The following is a 27,488-nucleotide window of genomic DNA, read 5'->3' as shown; positions in this document are numbered from 1 at the left end:
GCAGGTGCGTGTAGTCAGGCAGGCGCGGCCCACGACCCTCAGCACGGCAGTGCGGGGATCTCCTCAGCGGGGGCGGCGCGGCCTGATCTCAGGTTGAGATCGCGAAGCGGGGTCACAGGGCACGGTCCGTGCAGCTGGGGACCCGGCGGGTATCACGATCGTCGGACAAGAATTCCGGCGGGAGGGGCGATAGCGCTTCAGCGCGCTCCAATAGCAGGCGTGGCAGAGGTGCCGGCGGCCTAGCCCGGGGTAGAGAGCGACTCCGGTCGGAGCGAGGCTCTCAAGGGGGGCGAAGGCAGGCAGGCTCCCGAGTGTCACGGCCCTAGGAGGGGCGATGAGGGGCGCAGTCTTCCTCAAGCGGGATGTACACACGGCTCGAGTTTCAGGACGAGCAAAGGCACAAAGAACCCACTGGTCCTGGGGTTCTGTTCAGGGGGCAAGCTCAGATCAAGCCCTTGGAGAATGTTTAAAGCACAAAGCAGCAAAGTCTTTTCAGCAAGTCTCTTCCTCTCCTTTCTCAGCAAGGCAAGCAGCAGGCCAGCTCCTCCAGCGTCGTCTTCTCCTTCTAGTCGGGCAGAGGTTCTTTGTGGTAAAACAGGATTCTGATTTCTTAGGAGCCAGGCTGCTACTTTTATACGGTGATTCTTTTGTTCTTTAGCGCCAGGGGGCCTGGGCCTGGCTCAGTCCAGTTCTGGAGCACTTTGTTATGGTGACTCTGCTCTTTCCTTTCAGCAGCAGGGCAGAGACATCAGCCGCTCCACAGGGGGCGGCGCCGGCTTTGTGGTGGCAGAGCACAGGTCTATTCAAGAGTCAAGGTGTACTCCTCCCACCCATCCTGGTGTCATCTCTCTACCCACCACCTGGCAGCCAACCTGTCTCTGGGGATTCCCCAACCCTGCTCCTTACTGTTGCTAGGCAGAACACACACACACAGCAGAGGCGGACTGAAATGGCCAGGTCAGTAAATACTAACTTTCTAAAAGTAGTATTTACAAACCCAGGATATTAAAATAAACTTGACTACAAGAAGTATTTTATTATTCTGAGTTCAGGCATACTAAACTTGACATTCTACCATGCTCTCTGAGTCCACTGGGGTCACAGCGTGTAGTGACTCCAGCAGCCCATTCTGGCCTATGGAGAGCAGGTAGCCTTCAATAGTGAAAAACGAAAATGGCTGTAATTCACTACTAAGACATGCCACACACATCAGGGCATGTCCTACCTTATGCCTACAATGCACCCTGCCCTTGGGCCTACCAGAGGGGTGGCTAATATGTAGGTAAGGGAAGGTTTAGGGACTGGCAAGTGGGGGCACTTGCGCAGTCAGCGTGACAGTCCCAGACTGCACGCAGGGTCTGCGGTGGCAGACCCTAGACACATTTTACAAGGCCGCTTTCTGTGGGTGGCGCAACCAGCGCTGCAAGCCCACCAGCAGCATTGGCATTCACAAGCCCTGGCACCCCTGGTGCACTTTACTGGGGACTGATAGTAAATCCAATAAACCAATCATGAACATCAATTACAGGTACACTTTACCTAGGGAGCACTTGCACTGCGGCACGGATTAGCCGTGGCGCAGTGCCCTGAGCGGACAACACCAGCAAAACAGTTAAGGCACACCATCAAAAAAGTGGAAGGGAAACTCACGCCAAGGTGCCAGGTCTAACACTCGTCCCTAATTCATTATAGCGAAATTGAATTACTCCCCCTTAATCTTTCTGATCACAATCCCCTAAGTCTCAATATCCGGGGGCTGATTACACGTAAGGAAACCTCTTCCTGGAGTTTTGAAAGAGCACTCCTACAGGATGAAGGCTATCAGTCCCATATGAAACAATGAATAACGTTTTTTCTTGACAACAATCTTGGGACAGCCCCTACCATGGTAGTTTGGGATACGCTAAAAGCCTGTGTTCATGGGGAATCTTTTCAATAGTTGCTCAAGAAAAATAAATTAGAGAAAGCCCATTTGATGGAACTTCAAATTAAACTAGCTAAAATGGAGGACAACCTTATTTCAGTCATTCAGTCTAATGGTGAGACCGACCCGGCACAATTGGCAGTTGCGGCTGCCAGGGCAGAGATTTGCTCAGTACTGGCCGATAAAGTCGCCTCCAAATGGGCTGCGGCTCGGGAGAAAACATAAGAATGCAGTGAAAAAATTGGCCATCAGCTGGCTATGAGAACTAGGTTGCAGGTTTTGGCCAGTGAAATTCAAAAAATTAAAACATCTACAGGAACTATCACCAGCGATCCTGAAGAAATTCGTGCACCCTTCTGTAAAATTTTTTAAGACCTATATTCTGAAAGTGTGGGCGAGCAACCAGACCTTAGCTGCGACCTAGATACCTATCTAGATTCAATTTCATTAGCAACGCTGAGTAGAGAAGAGCGCAAGCTACTTGAACTCAATCCATCTTGGGAAGAGATTGTTAGAGCTCTGCATATCCTGCCAGATGGGAAAGCTGCCGGGCCTGACTGTATCCCAGTGGAATTCTAGAAGTTTTTTTCCCCACAAGTTAAAGTTATTCTTAACGATGTAGTGACTCAAATCTTTCAGGGTGTCTCTCCCCCTCAATCTTGGTCTACAGCCAAGATTATAGTGTTCCCCAAAAAAGATAAACTGCCAACTGAAATGGGCTCATACCAGCCAATCACCCTAATTAATGGTGACTCAAAAGCGTACTCTAAAATTCTTGCCTCGCAGGTCTCGGCCAGAATCGAAGGTCTAGTATCGAGGTGGCAGCATGGCTTTATCCCTGCTAAGGGCACAAAGAACATATTTGCAGACTCATTACTCTGCTTGACGCCTCACAGGTTTCGGGAGACCCAATTGGCGCAATCTTTCTAGATGCCGAAAAAGCATTTGATCGGGTCTCCTGGAATTACTTGTGGGGCGTCATGCAGAGAATGAACATTGGGATCAATGCCATTCAAGCTATTAAGGCATTATACATTACCCCCATGGCTAGGGTATCCCGCAATGGGGGATTGACGGAACTGATTAAAATCATGCCGGGGACCCGTCAAGGTTGTCCCTGCTCCCCATTGCTCTTCGCCATCTATATTGATCCGCTTATTAAGAAACTAGAAGCCAACCAGCCTATACCACCTGTGAGCAGATTCGTCCTAGAATCTAAAATCATGGCCTATGCCAATGATTTGGCCCTGGTTACACCGGATCCAAAGAATGCCATCCCAGTAATCGAAGCTGAGGCTCATCTATTCGGCTCCCTATCCGGATATAAGCTAAATAAAGGAAAAACTCAAATTATAACCAACAGCAAGGTTATCTGGAATGATGAAAGGGTAGTGGTCAAAGCCAAATATCTGGGTATTAACATCTTAGCCGATACTGATCTCATAGTAAGTCATAATACAGACCCTCTTACTGCCGAGTCAAGGAAAGCCCTGAATCGCCTCAACAATAAACATCTTTCCATCGTTGGGTGCTGCAATTTGCTAAAAATGATTTTTTTCCCAAAAATATTATATCTATTTAGGGCTATACCCTTAGAGTTTAATAAGCCGACACTCGCAAGGTTTGAAAGGTTATTCTCCCAATTTGTATGGCCATTCTCCCAACCTAGAAGGGTATTCAAATTCTTGTCTTTACCTCGGGACAGAGATTTCCCCCCTTTGCCCATTGTTGGTTTGCCTTCACCTTTTGAACTCCTGCTTGGACCCGACGCGTGGGGCTGCCTGTGGTGGCAGTTAGAACTGGGTTACTATAAAAGGGTGAAATTTAAGTCCCTTCTTGGGGTTTTTTAAGGTTTTTTTAGCCATACGCAAGTTTCTTGGTATTAGCAGACTAAACTTCTATACCCCTATTAGAAATAACTCTAACCTCCCGGATATTTTCAGTTCATCCTATCTCCAAAACTGGATTGATAAAGGAGTAAAGAAACTAGGAGACCTCTGTTCAGCTAAAGAGATCTTGGCGTTTGAAGATCTTCAATCCCTTTATAATCTAGACAAGAGGGAATCTTTTAAGTACTTAGTGGTTAAATCATTCTTTTTACGAAAGACTGGGGGCCCGTCAGGCTTCACCAAGTGTAATCTGATAGAGAAGTTCTGTGGAGATTCGATACCACGTATTGGAGTTATTTATAACATGTTTAACACCTTGATGCCTGATAATCTGCTTTTAATATCCACTAAGTGGCAACAGAAATTGGACATCACCAATAATGCTTTCTTACTTGCAGTCGAATTCGCACAAAGCGATTTGCTATCCTCTAATCTTCAGGCGCAGTTCTATAAGACTTGTTTTTTTTTTATATTTCACTCCTAGCAAGATTGCAAAATGGGGCTCCGGTAAAGGAACACATTGTCCTCGCTGCACTGAGTTTAAAGCGGATTCAATCCATATGTTTGCCACATGTGTTAAATTAGAACCATTAATAAATAAAATCCAACATTTTCTGGGACAGGTGCTATCTCCTAATCTGGTGCTGGTTCCCTCCACGATAATGTTGCGTATAACGGAATCGATTGACCGAAAGAAGGGAGGGGCACTAATATTCATTGCCATGGCCATTCTTAGGCTATGCATTGCTTCTACTTGGTTGTATCCTGACCCCCCAGTCTCTACACATTGGCTAGCCCGTTTTTACTCAATTCACTCATTGGAGAAGGCAATATATGCTAAAAAGGGACTCTGATAATAAAAAAGGGACTAGTGATCTGGGGTCCCCTTTCTCACTGGCTAACTCACCAAGGATAAATGCGGGAGAGATTAAAGAACAAGCCATTTCTCCCTACATTTATTTATAAGACAACTTTCTTAGTCTAGTTTGGTTGCTTTGGTATATATTTTTCTTTTTTTTCACTCTGGGAAACTCGAAAAATATTTATCCTGTAGTGATGCCCTATTTTTTATTATGGCACTGTTGCACTGGTCACTTTATTGATTGTTATTTCTTAAAGGCGTGAAAACTAATTCTTATCTACTTAAGGTTCTTGCTGCTGAGGGATAAAAACTGCCCAAATGAACTTTTGATCCTAATGTGTCATATAATGGGATATTTGAGATAAGATTGTATTTTACTACTATTTTGTTTTCTTAGAAACCGCCTTCTATATATACTCTCTACCTGCGGGGGTGGGGGGTTGCTACACTCTGTCCATTTTTTCCTCATTGTAAAGTATTTTTTTTTTCCACTGCAATTGAAGAAAAAAAAAAAAGAGATTAAAGGTTGGGCTGAGCAGGGAGCACCTACACAGTAGTTCTTTACTGTAAAGCTGATCATCCCAGACCACTCACTCACCCACTGATTCTGCCCCTTTAACTGCCATAACCGCATGTGTACACCATTAAATATTCAGACATGAAGGGGAGAACAGATGACAGGTATGTGAGGGTGCAGAGACCCTGGCTTCAGGATACAACAAGCAATGGCATAGCCAATAGGTCTCGCCTTTGGGACCTTATAAGTGTTTAGCCATGCAACAGTTGATGTTGTTGCACCAAGGATATTGTGCTGCATACCTAAATACTTATAAGGCCCCAAGGTGAGACCTATTGGCTATCTCCATGCTGGACGAGTTTGAAACTAGCTGATATCTCTACCTCCACAACTCCCAATTAAAAATGGTCAGACGCTTAGGGAAGCTAGTCCAGTAACACTTCTCAAATAAACGTTGGCAGCAGCCGCAGCAAAAAAGTCTACTTTAACCAGCGTTACTGGCCACCTCATGACGTACTAAACGACAGGAGTTTAAAAAAAATATGAATTTCTGCAGGAGATTGTTCCATGCTCAACTAAAAGACGGCGTATAGTAAAAGCAACGTGTGGAGACTCACTTGTGGTAAAAAAAAATTGTAAACTGGGAGGCATAACTCATTTATGTAAATGAACAAAAGTAAAACGCACTATTATCCATTATTCAGTCAATGACTGCGCAGTCGGCATCAAAGCGACCCGAGCTACAGTGGAAAGCGTATTTACAATTGAGCCGACACTATTTGAAGATGAACAACGTCGGGGAGAGATTATATGCTTCGAAAGGAGGCTGAGGCCTAGGGAATGAGATGTTCAACAATAATCCTTACTTGTAAAATAGGCAACACTACACGTGATGGGAATATTATTGTACTTCATCACTTGCAATACAGTAAAATACAAATGCGACGTTTTAAGGTCCAGAGCATCTCGCTAGGTAGGCGTGTTATTTTTTTAAGTTCAACGCAGAAAAATATACTAGCAATGAACGTTTGAGAGTGATCTGTCTGTGTGGAGCATACATGGTGGCATTATGACGAATACACACTACCAGGCAAGAAAAGCGCGTTGATGGCTGTATGAGTCATTGATGCTTTGCTATAGACTGTCAAAGCCAGAGCCTAACGCAGCTCGGCAGAAAGGTAAACTTCTGTCTTCCAGCTCCGGATCTTCCTCAGTAAGCAGTGAAGTTGCACAAACACCAATTTACATGACCACCTTCTGCTGATACCCTGGAAGTACACCAGGCACTGTGCCCCCGCGCAGTGACAGCTGCTGGCTCCCAGTGTCAGGAACAAGGCGCACAGACCTCTACGAGGACTGAGGAGACATGTCACTAGCAAAGTTCAGCTTACTGGAAGAGGAAGCCGGGAAAGACTAGCACAGAGTAGGCACTCAGCGGCAGAGCTTCCACAAAAGCCACGAGGTACCGGTCAGGTCTGGAAAGTGGACAGCACTGTCAAAGTCCACAGTCAGGAAGCAGAACACACAAAAAACGCGAGTGGCGCGCGTACAGGCGCGCGAAAAGTGAAAGTAGGCTGCGCGCGCGACAGTCAGAGGCAGAAAAGTGTATATCCATAAAATAATAAAATAGAAAAAAAACAAGAGACACGAGTGGTGCGCGCGTGAAAAGTGAAAGTAGGCTGCGCGCGCGAAAGTGAAAGTGATCGCGGCTGTACATATTGCAAAGCTGCCGGCTGCACGCGTGAACGCAAGCTTGTCACCAGCTAGCAGCACTTTGAAAACTCACCTACTAAATGTCTCTCCGAGCAGCGCGTGCGCGCTGGCTCAGCGAGACCTAAAAAGGATGCTGAGAGGTGAAGGGAAATGTGAAGCAGACTGACAACCTGACATCTGGACTCACAAATGATAGCTGAGGAGATGTGTGCAAGGGGGACTAACAGCCTACATAATTCAGCTACCCTGCTTTCTAAATGTTCAGTAACTTAAAAAAGTAGTGCAATTTTGTGTAATGCCCTCAATTTGTTTGGCACTCACCTTTAATATTAATACGAGATATCATGGTACCTCCTGGATACTTTATCTTTTTTTTCCACACAGATATGTGAAAATATTCAGGGGTGTGGAATTAAATAAAGTATCTACTTGTCCATGGGTCAGGTTCCTTCATAGATCTACTTGTCCTGTTACAAAATCCACTTGTCCCTATTGTGCAATGTAATTCGGAAAAAAATTATGGCAGCAATCAATCAATCAAATATTTGTAGAGCGCGCTACTCACCCGTGAGGGTCTCAAGGCGCTAAAGGGGTGGGGGTGAGGCAGCTACTGGTCAAACAGCCAGGTCTTGAGGTGTCTCCTGAAGGTCAGCAGGTCCTGGGTCTGACGCAGGGGGGCGGGGAGGGTATTCCATGTCTTTGCGGCGAGGTGGGAGTACGATCTGCCGCCGGTGGTTGTTCGGTGGATGCGTGGGACGGTGGCGAGGTCGGCGGAGCGCAGCTGGTGGTACGGGGTGTAGAAGGACAGTCGTTCGTTGAGGTATGCTGGTCCGGCGTTGTGGAGTGCTTTGTGAGCATGGGTTAGGAGTTTGAAAGTGATCCTCTTGTTGACAGGGAGCCAATGCAGGTCTCTAAGGTGGGTGGTGATGTGGCTGTGGCGAGGGAGTCCGAGGTTGAGGCGTGCGGAGGCATTCTGTATGCGCTGGAGTCTCTTCTGGATTGTAGTCGTGGTTCCTGCGTAGAGGGCGTTGCCGTAGTCCAGCCTGCTGCTGACGAGTGCTTGGGTGACCGTTCTCCTGGTTTTGGTGGGGATCCATCTGTAGATCCTGTGGAGCATTCGAAGGGTGTTGAAGCAGGAGGAGGAAACAGCGTTGACTTGCCGGGTCATGGCGAGCATTGAGTCCAGGATGAACCCCAGATTGCGTGCGTGGTTTGTGGGTGTCGGGGCAGCTCCCAGCGAAGTCGGCCACCAGGAGTCGTCCCATGCGGAGGGAGTGGAGCTGAGAACGAGGACCTCTGTCTTGTTTGAGTTCAGTTTCAGGCGGCTGGTCTTCATCCACTCTGCGACGGCTTTCATTCCCTTGTAGAAGTTGGATTTGGCGATGGGCGGGTTTTTGGTGAGGGAGACGATCAACTGTGTGTCGTCGGCGTGTCGTCGGCTAATCTCATTATATAAGAGCTTTGATATAACCTCTCTGGTTCTGCCAGGGCTCATACCACAGTAGGGTTTGAATACTAGCAATTCCCTTATGTTGCCACATTTCCGCAAATCTACATAGTGGCGCTGAAGGTAATGGTAAGCAATAGTTCCAGGGTAGGCATGCCCTTTTGAGTCTATGGAAACCTGCTAACTTGCATGTTTTAAGTGCTTTCACCAACTCTAATTGTTTCCCATACTGAGAAAGGTTGGAAATATACTCCGGACAATGAAAGACATAAAACTTCTTACAGGGTTGGGGAAAAAATTGTTGGAGGAAGAGTGAACGTGCAAACACTCAAATTTTTACGAGCAAATCTACAGATGTATATTTGCTAATGCTAAAATGCAGTTCAAAAATATTTTCTAGGAGTACTATTTCTTGGCCTACTTCTGTAAATTCTTGTGAATTCATGAAAGCGTATATCTGCACTTAATGCAAGGACATATACCATGGGTGCACCTTTGAGGTTTTCTTTAATAACAGGGCCCATAATTTGGTCTGACGTTAACCATGACCTTTTGTGTTTCTTAAAATTCTGTCTCTATCTCTCTGTCTGTTGGCTGGCTTCGCTGTGAGTGACAGCACTCTGCTTATCCAGAGGGAGCATATAATAGTTTTATTTAGCGTCAGGAACTACTGCGGCAATGTGTACTTTTTGAGACCAAAAACTATTTTTGGTTTTGCCAATGTTTGTTATAATGGCACAGTCCTGGGAGCTCCCACACCAATAAGGTTTTACAAAAACCATGACAAACAAGTCATGCATCAACAAAAACAAAAATCTGCCCACTAATATCAGATGTATTGGCTTCGCCAATGCTTGTTTATTTTTTATGTTTCCCATAATCTTATTGAAACTGGTTACACCGATGTTCTACTAATATTATTTTGGGGAAATACTAGCATAAATGAGCACATTTTACTATATGATGCTTCAAAGAAATGCTACCTTAACTTTTATAGTAGTTTAGCTAAATGTTTTTTTCCTACCTGTATTTTTTTGTGAACATTTTATTTTGAAAGCAAAGAATTATCAATAATGCTTTCAATCTTCTGCAAATATTTGCATCTAATCAGAGAGCAATCTAGGAGCATTTTAAATAGGCTCATATTACTAAACTTTGAAAAAATGTGTGTACAAATTTTTATACTGGAACCACGGTCAGTATTGCAGTCCGAACTTACAACATTTACTTAGAGCGCTCACCCTAATAATAAAGGCTTTGCATTAATGAAGCATAAATTCAAGTTTGAGCAGCATTATCTTATGGACACAAATATTACCTTAACTATAGACAATGCCCTTCCCTGATCCATAATGTGGGACTGTAAACTGGTAGCCAGAGGGTTTGTATTGTACGGGGTTGGGCTTACTTGTCCCAAGGACAAAATACACATGAAAACTTGTTGCCCTAGACCCCAAACAATCATCTTAAACTCAACCCTAAAAAAAAATGAAATTATTCTCTTCTCTCCCAAAAACAACCCACTCCCCATACAAGACTGGATCTCCGACCTTAACGCTCAACTGTTCTCAACTGTTCTCTCACCATTTCCAACTCAGTTAAATCTCTTGGTATCACCATTGACAATAGCCTTACTCTTATTTGCCACATTAAAAATTTGGCCAAAGGAGCACTCTTCACCCTCCGTCATCTCATGAAAATTAAACGCTTCATCCCTGTTGACGACTTCAAATCTGTGGTCCAATCACTGGTCCTGTCAAGAATCGACTATGGGGACGCTATCCTTTCTGGCACACCTAAAGTCCACTTAGCACCACTCAAATCTGTGCTCAACCTAGTTGCTAGTCTCATCTCCGACTACAAACGTTTTGACCACATAACCCCTCCTCTGCCCTCAAATTGCTGCCAGTCGAAGGCAGATCCACCTACAACATTGCATGCATTACGCACAAAGCCCTTCACTAAAACACCCCGCAGTACCTCTCAGATAAACTCCACAAAGCGGGCTGCACCCGACCGACGAAGAGCACCAAGGCTCTCGTTCTAGTCCGTCCTCTGTTAAATAAGAAATGCACACAAGCTCGCTCCTTCTCCGGAAATGCTCCAACCATCTGGAATACCCTCCCTAAAGACCTGCGTGTGTAACGCCTCCTACTACAGCTTCAAAAAAGACCTAAAACTGCACCTCCTCAACAAATATTGGGGTCCATAATACTTGTCACTGACACGCACTCTGCTCCCCCCCTTCAGGTTCCCCTCTACTGCCCCTGGTCTCTCTCCTCCCCAATCAGCCTCTATACTCCCCTCCCCCATGCTACTCTCTCCCCTCCCCCCTAACTCCCCCTCCCTGCCTCTGCCTATTCATCCTAGGTCTATCCTTACCCATCCCCTCCCACCGTCTCCCGCCTCCTATACTTCCCTTTCCCTTATCATTTCTTTACCCACCTTCCCTAGCCTAAATACTCACTGCCCGCTTAAGCTTAACGTAATCCTTATGTAAATAGTCCTCGTATTTATCTGTTCTCTTTGGTCTAATGGTTCTGACTGCTATTTCACTGAACAAATATTTTATTTCCGTTCCCCCTCATACTCCTGTAAAGCGCTCTGATACCCCTGGGTCTAGCCAGCTCTAAATAAAACCTTAATGTTGGAAAGGCGTTCGCCGGAGGGGGGTTCGATGCCCGTCTTGCCCACCCCTTTGACCCACCTCTCCCACGTAGGCCGAACCAGGCGCGCACACCCTGAGCTAACACTACGAACAGAGTGACACCACACGTATTCTTTGTAGGACGATAGGTTCTTTTATCGATGATTTCAAGGTATCTTTATGATCCAAGGTGCAAGCAGTACAGCAGTGGCACAAGGTACCACAAATCGGTCGTGGGGAATGGGGGTAGCGGGACAGTCTTTAAAGATAGTGTCTCTGCGAAATACCCTGCGGATAGCTCACAATCCTCGAGCTGGAGGGTGTCGTGTCTCTGGGCGATCTCTTACCGAGTCGTCCTCAAGGGGAGCGCCGCGAGTCTCTCAGCAGGCACAGGTGGTCGGGGTTCGGGAGCCGCGATTCCGTCAGCAAGGCTCAGATGGTTCAATAGCTGGGGGCCGCGAGTCACTCAGCAGGCCCAGGTGGTTCAGTGTTCGGGAGCCGCGACCTCGTCAGCAGGGCTCAGATCGTTCAATAGCGAGAGGCCGCGAGTCACTCAGCAGGCCCAGGTGACTTCAGCGTTCAGGAGCCGCGACAGCGTCAGCAGGCTCGGATGGTTCCAGGTCTTCTCTGCATTCGTTCCTCCGGCACCCCTTGTTATACTCTGCTTGCTCTTTGAAGTCCGGAGTCCTCGCAGAGGGGGGGACTGGGGTGACGGAGGGGGTTCGGCGGGATTTCCTGCCGCTCACTTCTTTGGTCTTTTCAGGTGGGTCTGGGAAGGACCCCAGATGCTCGGCGGGGGAGGCGCCTGCTCCCCAGGGGCCTTGTGGCCGATCGAGTCTTCCCGGGGAAGGCGACCCGAGGTGTGACTGGGCTGGCGCCTCTGGGTCTGGCTCGAGGGTTCCCGCTCCCTCGGTCGGACATGCGTGGTAGGGTGTCGAGTCTGTCAGGGCTCTGGCCGGCCCTCGGATCTGGGTGGCTGGGGCGGCCAGAGTCGGAGATGTCGTGTCTTGAGGGTGGTTGCAGGGTGGCTGGATGATTGGGAGGGCAACGCCGTGAGGCCGGTCTCACACGCGTCCCCCCCAGCTGAAAGGCGTGGAGAACTACCCATCCACTGGGGGGTTCTCCTCGCCGAAGCGGAAGAACCGGGACAGGCCGTCGGCGTTGGCATGATCCGTCCCGGGGCGATGTTCGACAGTGAAGTCCATCCCTTGGAGAGAGATGGACCATCGTAGTAGCTTGGGGTTCTCCCCCCTCATCTGCATTAGCCACCGCAAGGGCCGGTGGTCCGTCTGTACTCGGAAATGGGTTCCGAACAAGTAGGGCCATAGTTTCTTGAGGGCCCAGACCACGGCGAAGGTCTCTCGTTCTATAGTACTCCAACGCTGCTCTCGCGGCAGCAGCCTTCGGCTGATGAAGGCTATGGGCTGATCGATGCCCTTGTCGTCGAACTGCGAGAGGACGGCCCCGATGCCGTATTCGGATGCGTCGGTCTGGACCACAAACTCTTGGGAGTAGTCGGGGGCCTTGAGTACGGGGGCGGTGCACATGGCGGTTTTCAAGGCGTCGAACGCCTGCTGGCACTGGGGGGTCCACTGCACCTTCTTCGGGAGCTTTTTGGAGGTCAACTCCGTGAGGGGCCCCGCGATGCTACCATAGTTTTTAATGAACATCCGGTAGTACCCTGTAAGGCCCAGGAAGGCCCGGACCTCCGTCTGCGTGGTGGGGGGCTCCCAGGACTTGATGGCGTCGATCTTCGGTTGGAGGGGGGCGACCTGGCCGCTGCCCACCTGATGCCCCAGGTAGACCACGGAGCCTTGCCCGAGCTGGCATTTGCTGGCCTTCACGGTTAGTCCGGCTTGGCGCAGGGCCATTAGTACTTGTCGGAGGTGCTGGAGATGCTCGTGCCATTGAGAGCTGAATACGGCGATGTCGTCAAGGTACGCTGCGCTGAACTCCTCGAGTCCGGCCAGGACCTTGTTCACCAACCGCTGGAACGTGGCTGGGGCGTTCTTCATCCCGAACGGCATGACCCTGAAGCGGTAGTGTCCATCTGGTGTGGAGAAGGCAGAGCGTTCTTCCGCTCCCTCCGTGAGAGCAATCTGCCAGTATCCGCAGGTCAGGTCGAAAGTGCTGAGGAACCGGGCGGCCCCAAGGCGGTCGATGAGCTCATCGGCGCGGGGAATAGGGTGAGCGTCTGCTCGGGTGACCGCATTGAGCCCCCGGTAGTCCACACTGAATCTTAGTTCGGGGGCGACCCCAGGGGAAGCCGCCTTCGGGACCAGAACCACCGGGCTGGCCCAGGGGCTGTCGGAGGGTTCGATTACTCCAAGGGTGAGCATCTTCTGTACCTCGGTCTTGATGCAGGTGCGGACCCGGTCAGGCACCCGGTAGGCTCGGTGTCTCACAGGCGGGCTGTCGCCGGTGTCCACGTCGTGGACACACCAGTCGGTGACCCTTGGAATGAGGGAGAAGAGGTCTGCGAATTGTCTGAGCAGCTGGCGGCAGTCGTCGGACTGTTGGGGAGTGAGGGTGGTTGAAAGTCTCACTCCCTCCACGGAACCATCCAGGTCTTTGGTGCGCAGGGGGTCGGGCAGGGGTTCGGTGTCTTCTTCCGCCCCATCATCGGTGGCCAGTAGCAAACTTAATTCTGTTCTCACAAAGTGGGGCTTGAGACGGTTCACGTGGAGGACCCGGCGGGGGTTCCGTGGGGACTGTACATCGACCAGGTACGTGACCTGACTCTTCCGCTCGATCACCTTGAAAGGACCAGTCCATTTGTCTTGTAGGGCGCAGGGCTTCACCGGGGCCATGACCCAAACCTGCTGGCCCGGCTGGAACTCGACCAGGATTGCGTTCTGGTCATACCAGCGCTTCATCTCTTCTTGGCTGGCCTCGAGGTTAGCCTCTGCGAGTTCTCTGAACTTCCTCGTCTGGTTGCGGAGCGCCAGGATGTAGCGGAACACATCAGGGGGTGTCCCCCGGGGGCTTGTCTCCCAGCCCTCTTTGACCAGGCTCAGGGGCCCTCGGACGGGGTGTCCGTATAGGAGTTCGAAGGGGCTGAACCCCAGAGACTTTTGGGGAACTTCTCGGTACGCGAACAGGAGGCAAGGGAGGAGGACGTCCCATTTCCGGCGCAGGGGCTCTTCGAGGCCCAGGATCATTCCCTTCAGGGTTCGGTTGAAGCGTTCCACTAGGCCGTTGCCCTGGGGTGGTAGGGGGTCGTGAACTTATATGTGACTCCGCACTGCTGCCACAGGGACTTCATGTAGCGGGATATGAAGTTAGTGCCGCGATCACTCACAACCTCGCGGGGAAATCCGACACGGGAGAAGATCCCCATGAGAGCCCGGCCCACCACGGGAGCCGTCACGGTGCGGAGGGGAATGGCCTCGGGGTAGCGGGTGGCATGGTCCACCAGGACAAGGATGAAGCGGTGGCCCTGGGCGGTCTTTGGATCCAGGGGTCCCACGATGTCGATGCCGACCCGCTCGAACGGGGTACTCACAACGGGGAACGGTTGTAAGGGAGCTTTGCGTTTTCCGCCACTCTTCCCACTGCCCTGGCACGTGAGGCAGGATTTGCAGTGTACTTCTACATTCGCTCGCATCTTGGGCCAATAGAAGTGGGTAACCAATCGCTGATATGTTTTGTCTTGGCCTAAGTGTCCTGCCAAGGGTACATCGTGGACCAGGCCCAGGAGGTGGCTTCGGAAACGCAGGGGTACCACCAGTATTCGGGCTGCGCCTAGCTCGGAGGACTTTTGTTCGCTGTATAGGAGGCCATTGTCCCAATAGCTCCAATGGGTTCCGGTCCGGTCACCGGCGGCCTGGGCTTCGGCTTGTTGTCTGAGTCCCACGAGGGAGGGGCAGGTGGCCTGTTCCTGGCAGAACTCTTCACGGGAGGGCCCTCCCTCACAGCGCCATTGGGCCATCTCGGGCAGTTCTCCGAGCTCAGTCAGGGCCTATGGGGCGGAAGGTTCCGGCCCTTCTCCCGGGTTAGTGTCTTCTTCTCCCTCCGAAGGAGGGTTGTCCGCTTCTGGTAGGGTGTCCCGGTTCTCGGGGACAGTGTTCGGTGGGAGGGCCTCACCGCCCTCGGAGAGAGGCAATCGCGCGGTCATGGAGCGCGTGGTGGCGCAGACCCATTCAGGTAGGCCCATCATCTCGAGATGGGCTCTTCGTTCTACTTGCCCCCACGGGGAACTCTCCAGGTCGTTGCCCAGGAGGCAGTCTACGGGCTGTGATGTTCGGACCGCTACCTTCAATTCTCCGGGGACCCCTCCCCACTCGAAAGGCACCAGCGCCATCTGGCAGAGGCTCTCAGAATTGTTGGAGGATACGACCGGACAGAGGGCACCGGTTAGGCTCTGGTCTTCTGAAATTAGGCTGCGGTGGACCGCGGTGACACTCGCCCCGGTGTCGCGGAGGCCCTCGACTCGGTGGCCGTTGATGGTCACCTGCTGTCGGTATTTCTTTGTGTTGGCGGGCAAGGGTGTCCCGGGGACCATTTCTCGATCACCAAGGGAGACCAGGGCCATGGCCGCTGGTTCCCATTCTTCGGAGTCCTCCATCTCCTCCCCCAGAGCCACGGAGGCCATCTGCCGGGCCGGGGGGTTGGTCGTTGCGGTTCGCTGATACTGGGGACACTGGGGGTCATTGGCGTAGTGTCCGGGCTGTTGGCAGCGGAAGCAGGTGATCCTAGCTCGTGGACCTAGCCGTCCTGGGGCTCCGGTGCTTGCTGGGGACGGGGCTGAACCTGCCGCTGGTGGGCTGCTGGGGGGGCTGTGTGAGGCCCCCCCGGGGAAGTCTCTTGGTCGGCCGTGGTTTCCTCCGCCCCTCTGGCGGGGGGGCCTTGACTGTGGCGGCCGTAGTCCCCCACGGGGCCCTGGGTGGCCCGGGTATTCACCCAACGATCAGCCTCAGCGGCCAGCTTCCGAGGGTCGGTGAGTTTACTGTCCAGGAGATGTTGGCGCAGTTCTACAAAGCAATTGGCCGCTAAATGTTCCCAGGCAATCAGATCAAACAGTTCTTCGAAGGTGGAGACCTTGCTGCCCTTGATCCACCCGTCCAAGGCTCAGCTGTAAAAGTTCACGTATTCTACCCACGTGGTGCCCGGTATCTTCTTGCAATCTCGGAACCGTTGTCGGTACATTTCGGGGGTGAGTCCATACCGGCCCACGAGGGCTTCCTTCATGTGGCTGTAGGAGTTCATGACCGTGGAGGGCAGATCTAGCAGGGTGTCTCTTCATTCGCTTAAGAACCGGCCCCATAGGCCAGCCCCCCAATCCTTCTGCGGGACTCGGTGAGAGGTCATGGCGACTTCGTAGGCCTTAAACCACTGCTGGATATCGTCATTTTTGTAATACTCTTTTACCACATCCTTGGGGATGTGGACTTTGGTTTCCCCGGTGGGAGCGGACGGTGGATTCCCGGGCGGCTGTGACTTTTCGTTTTTAGCCCGCCACTCGATCTCCTTCAGGCTGCGTTCATGTTCTAGCTGGAGTTTTTTTTCGTCGTGCTCTCTTTGGCGTCTCTTCTCCTCGAGTTCCCCTTGTAGCTGTAACTGCTCGACGGCCAACTTTTTCTCTGCCAGTTTTATTTCTCCCTCGATTTTTAGCTTTGCCAGTTCAAGTTCGTGGTTGCGGCTTCTCTCTCGGTCCGCTAGCTCCTCGGGGGACAGGTTCCCCTCTGGCCCGTTGTTTCTCACCGGGATGCTTGGTGGTTCATGGGCAGAGTCTCCTTCCGTTTGGGTCGGGGGCGCCCCCGTCTCGACCCAGGTTTTCAGTACTTTCTGGAAGTCTTCCTTTGTGCTTAATCCGGTGGTAGCGATGCCAAGGTCCTTGCAAAACTGTTTTAATTCTCTATGTGTGTAATAGTCCAATTGATCCTCTCGGAACGGTGAGCTTATTTCGGTACCTGCGGCACCCATGGAGGTTTGTCCTTCCATTTCTGTTTGGTAGTGCGTCAGTCGTTCACTGCACGCTCTCTTTCGGTGTCGGCTCGGATCCCGTCGTCTGCCACCAAATGTTGGAAAGGCGTTCGCCGGAGGGGGGTTCGATGCCCGTCTTGCCCACCCCTTTGACCCACCTCTCCCACGTAGGCCGAACCAGGCGCGCACACCCTGAGCTAACACTACGAACAGAGTGACACCACACGTATTCTTTGTAGGACGATAGGTTCTTTTATCGATGATTTCAAGGGATCTTTATGATCCAAGGTGCAAGCAGTACAGCAGTGGCACAAGGTACCACAAATCGGTCGTGGGGAATGGGGGTAGCGGGACAGTCTTTAAAGATAGTGTCTCTGCGAAATACCCTGCGGATAGCTCACAATCCTCGAGCTGGAGGGTGTCGTGTTTCTGGGCGATCTCTTACCGAGTCGTCCTCAAGGGGAGCGCCGCGAGTCTCTCAGCAGGCACAGGTGGTCGGGGTTCGGGAGCCGCGATTCCGTCAGCAAGGCTCAGATGGTTCAATAGCTGGGGGCCGCGAGTCACTCAGCAGGCCCAGGTGGTTCAGTGTTCGGGAGCCGCGACCTCGTCAGCAGGGCTCAGATGGTTCAATAGCGAGAGGCCGCGAGTCACTCAGCAGGCCCAGGTGACTTCAGCGTTCAGGAGCCGCGACAGCGTCAGCAGGCTCGGATGGTTCCAGGTCTTCTCTGCATTCGTTCCTCCGGCACCCCTTGTTATACTCTGCTTGCTCTTTGAAGTCCGGAGTCCTCGCAGAGGGGGGGACTGGGGTGACGGAGGGGGTTCGGCGGGATTTCCTGCCGCTCACTTCTTTGGTCTTTTCAGGTGGGTCTGGGAGGGACCCCAGACGCTCGGCGGGGGAGGCGCCTGCTCCCCAGGGGCCTGGTGGCCGATCGAGTCTTCCCGGGGAAGGCGACCCGAGGTGTGACTGGGCTGGCGCCTCTGGGTCTGGCTCGAGGGTTCCCGCTCCCTCGGTCGGACATGCGTGGTAGGGTGTCGAGTCTGTCAGGGCTCTGGCCGGCCCTCGGATCTGGGTGGCTGGGGCGGCCGGAGTCGGAGATGTCGTGTCTTGAGGGTGGTTGCAGGGTGGCTGGATGATTGGGAGGGCAACGCCGTGAGGCCGGTCTCACACTTAAATAAATAAATGATGACAGTGGAAATTGCAGATTACCAGGGGAATTGGCAATTAACATAACTTCTATGGTTGCAAATGGTCTTTCGGAATCTAGGTGAACTCGGGTATTGTCGACAAAAATCAAAGTGATCTGTTGATATTTTATTTGGCTGTGTTCCATATTTTTTCGAGGCCAGTCATACTGGATATTGTTAGCAAGGTTGGGGATAAATGTAATGTTTATTGAGGGATTATGTTCGGTAGTGGCTGGCTGGTTCCTGTGTGAAGCATTACTCGAATGGAAGCATGTGCTGAGATATGTCTTCATCTTTTTGGGTGCTGTATACACCCACCACTAAAAAACAGACTGCTGCTGTAGTATACATGCCAAGAAATGATGTACAATGTTAACTTCTGTGATGAGACCCTCCCACCGCCTATAGCTCATTTCAGTCTCCCCATTAGCTGTTTCGCCCCACGCTCAATAACTCATTTCTGATTGTTGCGTCCGTGGTTCCCCAATGGCTCGGTCTTTCTTGTCTCACTTATGTCTCTGTCCTCACTGTCTCCATATTAGTTGTTGTCTCTCTTGGCTCTCATTGGCCCTCCTGTATTATTTTGCTTTTATTATTTTACTTTATTTTATTTTTCCGTAATTGTCTGGTATACCCCACGTTTCCAAATGGCTTCTCTGTTAAAACAAGCATTGGCATAGACAATAGGTCTCGCCTTTGGGACCTTATAAGTGTTTAGTTATCCAGCACAATATCCTTGGTGCAACAACATCAAGTGTTGCATGGCTAAACACTTACAAGCTCCCAAAGGCGAGACCTATTGGCTATGCCAATGCTTGGTTTTTTTTGCGTGGGGGATGTATTCGAGTTTATTACAGACATTAGGTAGGGAAATGTTTGTTTTTCAACACCATGCAACATCAAAAAACAGTTTCTTTTAGATTAACACAGGACCTCACTTATGAGAAATGGCAGGGGGTCTCAAAGATTTTTTGCAGGAAATTAGATGTTACTTCCACAAAAAAAAAAAAAAGGAGTGATGCATGGCTTAAGTAACTGTATTCGTATTAAACATTACTAACTCTTCGTGCAAACATGAGCCCTTTTATCTTTCTAACCTCAGAGGCTGATCAGCTGGTAAAAAATATACACGCACATTTGGTGAAGATCCAAAGTGATGTTAACTGACTGCATTTTACATAAGAAAAATGAACGTTTTCTCCGTAATATGACGTTTACAAATGTGAAATTTCTCAATTTAAATGTGTTCTGGAATCCTTCAAATTGGATGATTACTCTAATATTTCTAAATATCTAATAACATCCATGATGCATAACGTTTGCGGTTTATGCAAAAGTGAATGTCTGTGCAAGTCCAACCACGCTTCAGAGGCCTGTCCCGGTGCACAGGACACACAGGAAAGGGGGTCCCAAAACCTCTGCCACTGGTCTGCACCCCGTTCAGAAGAAAGAGAAACCACTGGAGGAGGGCCCCAGACTAAGCACGCCCCTGCAATTTGGGCATCGGATCTGGCCTTCTGATGAGGTCACAAGGCTCACGTGTCTAAATTACTATCAGCACCATTTCAGGGCAATCTGCCAGAGTTCAGCCATCTTTTGTCAATTCAGGTACATTTTTAGTGAAATGTATACATTGTAAAATAAAGTCAAGAACGGCAAGTGTAAATATTAACATAACAGCATCCAGCAATATTTATGCCATTAATGATGCAGGATGCTGTGAAGAGTCTTGATGTGAAATGACAGCTGGAACTACAGTGGGCTCACGGACAAGAAGGCACACATGGCTTTATATCGATCCAGACATAACGGAAGTTGCCAGACTATTTAAACGTCAAAGATTAAAGAGAAACCCTAGCAGGCAGCTAGAGAATGAGGTAATAAAGACATGCAGCTGTTAAGATAGACGGGTGGCTATGCCAGCTAAGCTGACTGAAATACAGCTATAAGACAAACATTTCAAAGACACGAAGAGAGAAAGAAAGAAACAGAAAGAAAGATAGGCAACTAAGAAAGATAAGCTAGACAATGGCCTACAAAGACATGCATGCAGCTTAGCTGGTAGTTGGACAGCTAAGCATAGCTTAAGGTATTATAGCAGAAAAGCATCTACAGACCAACATACACAGAGAGCCAACAACTGACAAGTTGAGAAACAGAAAGACAAACAAACACACCAAAACAGAGGTAGAAAAGATCAAGAATAACAGCTCGAGCGATTTGACAGATACACGTGTGGCTGTCTGCTTTCTGCTAACTAGTCAGTCCGCTAGACACCAGCTAGGCAGACAAGAAATTAAGTGAGAGACAGGTACAGAAAGACACAGCAAACATTAGCATCAGATGCCATAAAGCTACTGACATGTCTAGATACGAAAGACAAATTGCTATGTTTTTTTTCCATATGAATTAATATGATATTGATGTTGTGAGGTAGCACTTTTTTGATTGGAGTTCTTGGAACCCCAGAAAGCTAAATTTATTCCTGCATGTAGAAGCTCGAAAATGAAAAACTGACAGCCTCATTTGCAAACATTTGTACAGGCATGCAAAAAAAACCTTGCAAGATGGATGACATTCAGGACATCTTCAAGTGGAATTTAACCAGTTACCCTGAAAGTGACCTATAATTTTAAAAAACGGGATGTACATGAACATTTTTGCTCAGTTTCCTTTTCCAGAAACAGCAGGAACAAGTTAAACACAACCGCGGAAAGTTAAACAAGAAGCACAAGCAAAAAGGAGAGGGCAGAACGAGCGAGTGGCCGGGACGTGTGGGCGAGGAGAGAGGCGCGCACGCTTGGGAGAGCAGTCTGCTCATTTTTAAGCACTCAACCCGTGCTTGTGGCTCGCCCCTACTCGCTCCCGCAAGGTGGATGCCGCCACAAGCACGAGTGTGTGCTTGAAAATGAGCAGAGCGACAGCTAAAGGCCCTCCTATGTAGCGCAAGCGTGCTGCATAGGCGAGACCTAAAAAACTGTTGACATTTTAAGTGTTTGGCAAGAGAAATAGGTGGCCTGAAACTGAATTTTCTCTCCCTAAAATCCAAGTGTTATCAGTTGCTGGTCTCCGCGTGGACTTGTCCTCTTTGCCCCCCGTTTAGCTGCTGCACCCCTGTTGTGGCTGGCTTCCTCCCACTGCCTTTTAAGTTCCTTTTCTTCTTCTGCTGAGCCCTTTCTCATCAATGGCCCAATATCCCTCTAGCCTTCTTGCCCACCGATCCTGCTTGCCATCTGCAGTCACTTTCCCCCAGTAGCTCCTCTGTCTCTCCCATGGTTGAACAACCTGTATCTTCCCTCTGGCTGCTGAGATCTTCTCTCAGGGGATCCCCTCTGGCTTTAAGGAACTGTTGGGACCTATTGCTACAATTATTTTCTGTCTGATTGGCGGTGTGTTTCTATCGTCATGATCCACTGTCCTGATAGATTGCTTTGTCTCTCAAGCGTCATTAGTCCACTGTCCTGATTGACCGCTTTTACACTCAAGCTTCATTGGTCCACTATCTACTTGCCACCCATAGGCGGCTGTGTCCCTCTCTTAACTGCTTCTCTGCTATTGGCTGTCAGGCTCGTCTGCCCCCATTTACTGCTGTGTCCCTCTCTCCCCATAAGCCCACCCCCAACTCCAGGCCCCTCATTGGCTCTTGCCTGCGCACCTCACAGTCCCGGCTCCTCACCTCTCGGGGCCCCTCCTCCCGGGGTTCGGGCTTCACCGCTCTCCTCCCGCTCAGCTTCCAGCTGACATTTCCTACCTCCTCCCCCTTGGAGCATCGCTCTGTGACGACAAGTGCTGCTGTCCAATAATGAGGCGATTCATCCTGCCGATCCATCAGGACCCGCCCATTAAGTTAATCCTACTACGTGATTGGTCAAGGTCCTAAGCCGCGCCCTTCGAGGTTGCGTTATTTGCGTTTGGTCCTCGAGGCAGTGGATCTGGGTGTTGGCAGGTTCATAGACATAAATGATCGTGACGTCTAAGGGTCTGCTAATAAAGCGGCCATTTTCAAAGAGAACTGTGCGCTTTCTTCCTCGGCTGAAGAACCTTGACACCACTCCTGAAGTCACTTAAAATGCAATGAACAACCGGTGGTCATGTGTTCCGGTGAAATAATGTTATTTTAAATAACAAGTTTCACTTTTAAAATCACTTCTCTGTGATATTTTGTGTGGACCCTGTTCAAAGATTTGGAGAAGAGCATGCATGTTCTGTGCTATTCTGCTGCTATTTATATGCATCACGGGACTTGCAAATATTTTCCATGGGGCCAAAAATTATGGTCTGCAGCCTTGCCAAGATTTCCAGGTCCATGCGTGATGTGCCGCACCAGTCCAGGTTTCTTTCTTTTGAATTCTGGTACTTGTAGTCTTGTTAATGCTATTATAAACCAGGATTACAAGTCCCAGAAGTCAAAGAAAGAAAATTTGAACTAGAGCAAGGCATCACACATGGACCTGAGGCACTTGGCAGATATGGCTGTGGAATGACAGAGGGCTGCATTAATGCTATAATACAATGACGTCACACGCACCCACGCATCCTGACCCCGGGAGTGGGTTTAGGGGTATTACAATAAAGCAGTAGATGGAGCCATGCGCATAGGCCCGGCTCCACAGTGTGTGTAGGTGAATTGACCCCGCGTACATGTTATTTGCAGCACATGAGGCCTGTGAAGTGCCACAACACGCTGATGACGACCGGGCTGACCCGCTGCCCCTCCAACAAACGCATCAGGTGTCACCCACCTCTCCACAAGTGCGCACCCACCACCATGCAGACTGAGCCAAGGCATAGCTGCCAAGGTTTCGGGTTGCTAGTGTTGCAGCGCGGAACATCAAATTCACCCTTCGGCACAGACCAACTACTGCTGGAGCGGGTAATGCAAAAATGTTGTATACCCTCCCCATTTTGCATGTTTGTACTAATTACATTAATTAATTAATTATAATCGAACTAATGGATTGAAGTGGAAGTTACTAATAAACCTTATTAATGATTGAAATACACGTGGGATTGCTTTGCATGATTTTATTAAATCGTAAACTAAATTACGTACGCATACTAATGATAGACAATTAGAATATTGCATGATATATGTTGCTTTTGAAATGTATTTGTGATTTGTGCTTTATTTTGTAAGTATAAACCGCTTGAGTGTTGCTTGTTGCAAGTTAAATACATACACATATGGGTATTAGTGAGGGAATAACATTTATTTAGTCATTTCTATGTTTTAATTACGTTTTGTGTTTCCTTTGCTTAAGTTGACCATTTGGGCCTGCCACAAGATGGCTGCCTCTGGTATCTAATCCGACCGTCGATGCTACATGAGGTTTGGGTGAAGTGCGCCTGCGCTAACGCCAGCTACAGTGGCCTCGTCATGACCCTAACCAGACTGTACCCACCAAGGTCGCCCTGGGAAGCAAGCCAGCTTTTCAGAAAGAACAATAAGATGCCTTTAAAAACCGGAACAAGCAGGACTAATGACCTAAGAGACATTATTTTGTGTAAACCCTGTCAGACGATTTTCGATTGACCAATCAGAGGAGCTGAAGACCCATTTTTGTTACAATTTGTCAATGATTTGTACTATAAATTATGGTAGAATAGAGAGGTTGGTGCGGGTTCGTTTCTGGCTTTTCTCGATTTCCTGACGTTATGCTGACGGAGAGGACGGTGACGCTGCACGACAGCTGTTTCCCTGAATCTTTGATGGACTGAATTAATGCCTAAACTTCCGATGAACTAAAACTACTAAATTTGATGGGCATAGATTTGCGAGACTACCAGATTTGACATAGAGGAAGACAATTAGCCAGAATAGGTAAATATGATTGACGACTTGATTAAATGAATGGTTTAATTTGCATTAATTAGATAAAGATTGAATTGATCAAGTACAGAATGAGTTGGGTTGTTTATTCCTTGAAAATGTATTAATGTAAAGGTAAATTGGAGAATTGGAAGTCAACCTAAACCTGCAACTAACTGATCCATCCCGATATATGAGAGGAATACTAAAGGTGAAGTTCTGGGCCTAATGAGTATCAGAAGGTTGCGTAGATTTGTCGCTCATTAGGGTAAAAAAGGTAATTTCCTTTCATGCCAGGGTTTGGAAGATAATCGCCTCCCAAGAAACACAGATTGATGGTGAGTGAATGTTGGTGTTATGGGCCCCACCAGTGAATGTACGGATAGTGTATGTTTGTGAGATCTTTGGTCTGTGACGGAGGGAGGGATTTTGTACTCCACGCTGGAGCAGTTTTTCTGGTAGCAGTATGATGGTTGTTATTGTTTTGGTTTGGTGATTATTGCTTGTACATTGCTTATTGATTATTGGATATTGATTGGTATTGATATATGTACTAACACTCTATGTTGAGTTGCGTCGAGTTCTATGTCGTTAATATAATACAAAAAACAACGGTCCTAGACCTTCATTATAGAGATATAAATCAATACCCTTCTTGGTTTAATTCTCAATTCTCATGAGCATTCAAACGTGCATTCTGTGATGCAATGTACCTACTCATAGTATTAAATACATTTACTCAAACTCAGGATCATGAACGGTAAAAATGCAATACCCAAACAAATATTTATATCCTTATATTTAAATTTTTAATAAACATTATCAAATATATTTTTTAGCAAAATGATAACCCCATTAGTCATAAATGATAGAAGGTTGCTTCAGACGGAACATGCATAGAAGAAAGTGCTCAAGTGTAAAGAGTTGTGGAAAGGTTTCAAAGTAGTGACATAAGAAGGCTAAATATAAATAGTCCGAAACAGTTGGATAGGTTAGAATTCACCTAATTATCCGGACTGACCACGTATACAATGAAAAACAAATAATTTACGTATTTTAAATTACACAGAAATACATTCTTGCGTAGCACGTTTAGGAAAGTAATATATGGTCCAGTCTAAATTGTGGGGATGTCGACGTTTCGACCCGTCTTATGGCCATAAGGGTAATTCCAACCTCGGCCTTGCGGAGCTTCCTCAGGACAGACTAGGGCAACCAACTTAGATATTGGGCTTATTCATAAATCTAAAAACCAAATTGAAAAAACAATCAGGGTATTGCACTATGGGGTGGAGATAAGGACCAAAGATCAATTTTAAAATGTGCTTACCCGCTCAAAGTTTTGCAGGATGTAAAGTGTGTGAAATTCCACTGACAATTCCTCAGTAATTGTACGTCAAATTAGGCGCCTAAAATGCAAGGCAGGGTGTTAAATAAGCATCCCAAACCTCATGCACCGCGCAAATGATCAAGATAAGGAAAAGAGGTTTTACCTTGCTCGTGTATTGTTTACAAAAGCGTTAGACGGCAAGCGGCCTCCATGTTTTTTCGACCGTGCATAAGGCAATTAATGTAGATTCGTCTCTGTGAGAGCAAAGGCAAAGTAATTAGAAGGGGGCGCCGCGAGGTCAATGATCCTCATTAAAGCGCATTCCGATCGTATTTACCTTATGAAACAGCAGATAACTCTCAATTCGAGTGACTTGAAAGGGGGATTTTCGGCAAAGTATCTAACTAATGGATTGAAGTGGAAGTTACTAATAAACCTTATTAATGATTGAAATACACGTGGGATTGCTTTGCATGATTTTATTAAATCGTAAACTAAATTACGTACGCATACTAATGATAGACAATTAGAATATTGCATGATATATGTTGCTTTTGTAATGTATTTGTGATTTGTGCTTTATTTTGTAAGTATAACCCGCTTGAGTGTTGCTTGTTGCAAGTTAAATACATACACATATGGGTATTAGTGAGGGAATAACATTTATTTAGTCATTTCTATGTATTAATTACGTTTCGTGTTTCCTTTGCTTAAGTTGACCATTTGGGCCTGCCACAAGATGGCTGCCTCTGGTATCTAATCCGACCGTCGATGCTACATGAGGTTTGGGTGAAATGCGCGTGCGCTAACGCCAGCTACAGTGGCCTCATCATGACCCTAACCAGACTGTACCCACCAAGGTCGCCCTGGGAAGCAAGCCAGCTTTTCAGAAACAACAATAAGACGCCTTTAAAAACCGGAACAAGCAGGACTAATGACCTAAGAGACATTATTTTGTGTAAACCCTGTCAGACGATTTTCTATTGACCAATCAGAGGAGCTGAAGACCCATTTTTGTTACAATTTGTCAATGATTTTTATTATAAATTATGGTAGAATAGAGAGGTTGGTGAGGGTTCGTTTCTGGCTTTACTCGATTTCCTGACGTTATGCTGACGGAGAGGACGGTGACGCTGCAGGACAGCTGTTTCCCTGAATCTTTGATGGACTGAATTAATGCCCAAACTCCTGATGAACTGAAATTACTAAATTTGATGGGCATAGATTTGCGAGACTACCAGATTTGACATAGAGGAAGACAATTAGCCAGAATAGGTAAATATGATTGACGACTTAATTAAATGAATGGTTTAATTTGCATTAATTAGATAAAGATTGAATTGATCAACTACAGAATGAGTTGGATTGTTTATTCCTTGAAAATGTATTAATGTAAAGGTAAATTTGAGAATTGGAAGTCAACCTAAACCTGCAACTAACTGATCCATCCCGATATATGAGAGGAATTCTAAAGGTGAAATTCTGGGCCTAATGAGTATCAGAAGGTTGCGTAGATTTGTCGCTCATTAGGGTAAAAAAGGTAATTTCCTTTCATGCCAGCGTTTGGAAGATAATCGCCTCCCAAGAAACACAGATTGATGGTGAGTGAATGTTGGTGTTATGGGCCCCACCAGTGAATGTATGGATAGTGTATGTTTGTGAGATCTTTGGTCTGTGACGGAGAGAGGGATTTTGTACTCCATGCTGGAGCAGTTTTTCTGGTAGCAGTATGATGGTTGTTATTGTTTTGGTTTGGTGATTATTGCTTGTACATTGCTTATTGATTATTGGATATTGATTGGTATTGATATATGTACTAACACTCTGTGTTGAGTTGCGTCGAGTTCTATGTCGTTAGCACGGCTTCTAGGATGTAGGAAGTCGAAAGTTTGTAACGGTTCCGTAGTAGAGTAGAGGTAAGCGCTGCTCTCGGGAAAGACAGAATTGTTGTTGCCCTGTAGGTACACAGGGGAAACGTGTGATGATTGAAGTTGCACGACGCATTGCCTGGGTTCGATTCGGTAGCATCGTCGTGTGTTGCCATTAGAGACATTTTCTGTGTGAGCGAAGAGTGTATGATAGCGAAGTTTACCTGTGAAGTTCTGGTCTTAGGTACCAGGGATCCAACTGGCATTCCGATAACGCTTATCACTGGAAAGGTAATAGGTACTCTCTGAGCTTGTTAGAAGGACAAAGGAGAGGTAAGCGCTGCTTTGTTAACGTATGTCATAATTCTGTAG

General features: G+C 48.2%; 1 protein-coding gene across 4 annotated transcripts in view; it reads right to left on the bottom strand.

The window, feature by feature from the left end:
* Window positions 1-21,914, bottom strand: part of LIPE (lipase E, hormone sensitive type) — a 414,723-nt gene extending 392,809 nt beyond the window's left edge. For 3 of the 4 annotated variants that reach the window (XM_085615566.1, XM_085615568.1, XM_085615569.1), the window contains exon 1: window positions 21,786-21,914. The gene's annotated coding sequence lies outside the window, so the exon portion shown is untranslated. Of the gene's footprint in view, window positions 1-21,764 lie in introns of all 4 variants that reach the window. The other variant, XM_085615567.1, reaches the window with a different exon arrangement.
* Between the last annotated feature and the right edge of the window lie 5,574 nt (window positions 21,915-27,488).

This window comes from Triturus cristatus, chromosome 7 (genome assembly GCF_964204655.1).
Source record: "Triturus cristatus chromosome 7, aTriCri1.1, whole genome shotgun sequence".
In the NCBI taxonomy this organism is placed as follows: Eukaryota; Metazoa; Chordata; class Amphibia; order Caudata; family Salamandridae; genus Triturus; species Triturus cristatus.
Note: the sequence above shows the minus strand (reverse complement) of the source record. Positions and strands in the feature narration are given on the sequence as shown.